We start from the raw sequence: 4,850 nt of genomic DNA, 5'->3' as shown, positions 1-4,850 counted from the left end.
ATATATATATATATATATATATATATATATATATATATATATTTGGGATCATGTGAAACCAACCTGTTTTTGTGAGTCCCATGAGACCACTTTTTTACACTTGAAACTTCACAATAAAATGCTGTAACCTTCATAGTGTTTTTGCTGTGAAGGTTCGGAATTTTTTTTACCTTCACAGTATTTTTGCTGTGAAGTTTAAGTGTAAAAAAGTGGTCTCACGGGTCTCATGAATACAGACTGGTCTCACGTGAACCCAACCCTATGCATATATATATATATATATATATATATATATTTATAAGAACTGGTTTTACGTGAGACCAGCCTGTTTTCGTGAGACCATTTTTTTATACTTGAAACTTTACAGCAAAACTGTGAAGGTTTGAGTTTTTTTTTACCTTTACAAAATACAACATTTTTCTGTGAAGTTTCAAGTGTAAAAAAATAGTCTCACGAAAACAAGTTGGTATCACGTGAACCCAACCCTAATCATATTTATTTATAATTTGTCTTTATCAGATTTTGTATTAATGTTTTAACTTTTAAGTGCATGAGATAGTTTAAATCTATTCAAGTAACAAGATTGGTTATATTTTATTGATGATGAGTTGAACACTTTAAGAGTAAAAGATGTATTATATGAAAACTAGAAAGTTACTCGTACAATGCAGCGAGATAAATCTTCATTTTAATGTTTAATTTTTATTATTTGTCTTTATCAATGTAATATAATTTTACGTGGTTTTGAGAAAAACGATAATGTTTTTATTTTTTAATGAAATATAAATTTGAAGATAACATAAAAATTTTTAAAAAAATAGATATTAATATTAAATTAACTATTTAATAGTTTTCGTTTTTTGGTGTAACTTTTTTAATTCAATTTTTTATTATAATTTAATTTAGTTATAATAACAAAGTAATTTATTTTTGGTTTAATGATATAATTTTTGTTAAAGATAATAATTAAACATTCGGTTAGAAATTCGACAATTATCCTAATTATATTTTAGATTTAAAAAAAATGATATATTTATCCTCTATTTGATTATGTTTATTCGTATTTAGTTACACGAATTCAAACATTGAGCTTTAATAAATTGTACTTAATGCATAATTTACTTGTAATCTTGAATTTTAAGTAATATGCATCAATATACAGTACTTTATGCATAAAAAATGGTTTTTAAGAGTTTTTGTCAAATGTTTTATAATATAGTATAGATAATTGCATCAAATACATGAAACAACAATCTATTTTCATATAAAAAAATATTATAATATTTTTTTTATTACAACAATGTATTTTTAAATTATTTTTTATTCAAATATTGAATGAGTAACTTGTATTTTAGACTAGTTTCTCCCACTTACGTGTCATATTATTTATGTGTATTGATGAGAGTACATTAAGGTGCCGTTTACCAAATGCTTATATGGGTAAACGCTTACTAAGTCACGTTCCCTTACCGGATGAATATGACAAGGACCAAAAATCTTACTTGGTAAGAGCGAAGGCAAAAACCGAAAATTTTATCCGGTAAGTGATGACGATAACTCTTACTACCGTTAACGTTTACCGGGTAAATTGTTACATACGATGTCGTTTTAGTAGACTAAAATCTTATCCCATAAACAAGTGATAGAGTTGAATTTTACCGTTAAACGCTTATCGGGTAAGTATTAGGTAAATGGTAACTCAACAATTTATAATTTTTTTTTATCGAATATACATCACTATCTATATAGATAGAATATGATTTATTATATTAGTAAATTCCAAAGATTTAATATTTATTTTTATACAGAATACATATATTGATGTTTGGGATAAGAGCAAATATCTGATATTATTGTCGTTACTTGATTCATATTTTATTTTCAATAATGTTTTCCTAAATCAATGATTTGTGTTTTATAATATTAAAAAACAAATATATTAATATCAAGAGGTTTAATTATTTGAGAACTCCAAAATTTATAACATGAGTAAGAATTTCCATCTTAAGATTTTGTTCACATGATTTTTTTTCCGTCTAAATATAGTACTTAACATATTGATTAACATATATTAGTTTTAAAATATGTTTGTTTCATATGTATTCAGTTTATAATGTGGAACTTTTATACGTGTATTTTTTGTTTCATAAATACATAAAAGATGTTCACATTATGAACCGAGTACATGTAAAAACAAATATATATTAATCAATATTCTAAATTTTATTTTTAGATAGAAAAAAATCATATAAAATAATACATGATGCACCAATTCTTAATATTATCGTAATTTAAAAAAATGAATGCTAAAACTTCAACATAAAGGCATGTTAATGTAATAAATACTTTTGAACAAAACAAGTAATAATTACAATTACTATTAGAGTAAATTACAGATTTGGTCCCTGTCGTTTCTACAATTAACACATTGGAATAAACAAATTGTGATAATTGCAATCGGACCCATAATTTTCTTAAACAGTGAAACCATTTGACTAAAAAAACAATTATAGGTACATTTTTCACTAAATGATACTGTTGATTAGTTCATTACTTTTAATATGTGAGGTTCTTCAAAACTTTTATTGCAATTTTTTTCTTCCAGAAACATAATACATCTGAAATTAAAAGTTAAAAACTAAGAAAATGACATTAACTGGATTCGAACTCAGGTCTGGGATGAAAGAAAAACATTGCATACTAACTCTAATAAGGGAAGCTTGTATCTTTATTGTAGTTTTAAATTATATATGGTGGTACACAACAAATTGATACGGTGACATTTTTCAACTCTATAATTTTTTACACTACAACGGAGGAACGAAATGTTGGCACGTGCGACCACAAAAACCTCTTGGCCCTTCCCAAATAATAATATAACTTATTGTTTATTTCGGAAAGAATTTTTAACATATTACTGATTACATTGTATATGGAGATTCGAACGATAAAGTCAAAAATGTTGAGAAGATATAAATAAATGATTCATATGTGAATCATAGATAAAAAGAATCTTGATCTATATTATGAATCTTCATATGTGAATAATTCATAAAAATGTAGATAATCGAACATGGTCTACACTTTATATAGACATGTTCAAACCAAGGACATACCTATAGTGGCGCATACGGTGGCACGTGTCATTGTATTATTCCTCCGTCGAAGGATAAAAAAAATTTAGGTTTGTGAAAGATACAACCTATTAATTTGTTGTGTGCCACCATATACATTTTGAAACTAAAATGAGAACAAGTTTTATTTGGTAGAATTGGTTTGCAAAACTTTTATTCCACCCCAGACCCAAGTTCGAATACTGTTAGTGTTATTTTCTTAGTCAAAGAGTRCCACCGTTTGAAAACAATTCCATATATTGGTTTCTTATAGTCATGCACCGTTTGAATTTTTTCCCTATACTTTTTTATTATAGTCAAATGGTGTCATCGTCTGAAAAAATTTATGAATCCGTCCCTGATTCAAACATATATATATATATATATATATATATATATTAAAATTTATCAATGATTCACATATAAATAATGTTATTTTTTATGTTTACAACCTTAAATCTTCCCCTTTGTTAAATATTTCTAAAATATAATTGTTTTACTAAAACTGTATGTTTTTTAATCAATAGATCCTAAAACATTAATTCGATAGCATTGTCTTCCAAAATGGAGATTAAATAAAAGTATATACTTGTGCACATATTTTCTTTCCAATCTATAATTTTGTTTTTGTCGTTTTACATACAAGTGTACATGATTTGGATTTGTCGGGTTAAATACATCAAATAATTCAATCCAATCATTTTGACATAAAAAACTATTTAAAAAAAATAATTAATTATATAATACAAACCTGTATTGAGTTGGTTCGGTTAAAACAGTGCTTAAAAAGACGTGTCATGATGTGATATGATGTAAGATGTATCTTTACTGTTAGAAAAAAGGTCTATAGCGTTTTTGTAAKACGTGACTCACGTAATGGCGTCTTAAGGCTACCATGGCACGTTGGGGYGTGCATTTTTCTCAAGGCGGGACTTTTTTCCGAAAAAATATTATTATTTTTTAATTATTTTTTGTTTTGTGTTTTTATGGAAGATTTGTTATTGGCATATATCTAACAATGAATCCCAATTGGAGAAGGAACTTGATTGGAAGGTATYCGATCCCGTCCCATTAGGGGCAGCGCTAACCCGAGGGGAGGGGGCTGATTTTTATACCCGAACACAGGTTTAGGAAGTAATTAAGGATGTCCTTAATATGATACTATRTATGTGTATGTGTGTGTGTTTGTTATATAATTATTACATTCAACTTCAATAGATTTTTCTATTCAATTTGTCGTGCATCATGTTTGTCGGTTTCCAAATAATTCCGTCCCTCCCATTAATGACCATTAGTTTTTTTGTTAAGTCGAGTCMAACAAGAGCCACTTCTATGTTCTCTTCTTCCTCTTCCTGAACCTTACGGTTGGAACCATTCTTTTTCATCTTTAACTTATCCAACTACATTTTCACTGTTCTCTTCGTCTTCCACTGTTTTCAATCCTGAGCAGCACCAACGACAAGGGAAGAAAACGGGGGCGGCAACGATAGATGGTCAGAAGGAAGAAATTTGATTGATGGTTGCGGTGTTTGCAACAGGCGATAGACGGTGGACGTGATTCGTTGACGATTTTCACAACAGRCCCTTGGAGTTACTCATATTGTGGCATATGATCATTTGCAGACTTAGATCGGTCCTAATCTATTTTTCTTGTCCAATAAGCCTAATATCGTAAACTCAAACCTTTTTTTATGGGCTTGAATACTTGCCCATACTTGCGCCATAGACGAGTCAGAC

The sequence above is a fragment of the Cynara cardunculus genome, assembly GCF_001531365.2.
Source record: "Cynara cardunculus var. scolymus isolate 2C chromosome LG 5, CcrdV1, whole genome shotgun sequence".
Lineage (NCBI taxonomy): Eukaryota > Viridiplantae > Streptophyta > Magnoliopsida > Asterales > Asteraceae > Cynara > Cynara cardunculus.
This window is presented reverse-complemented; position numbering follows the sequence as displayed.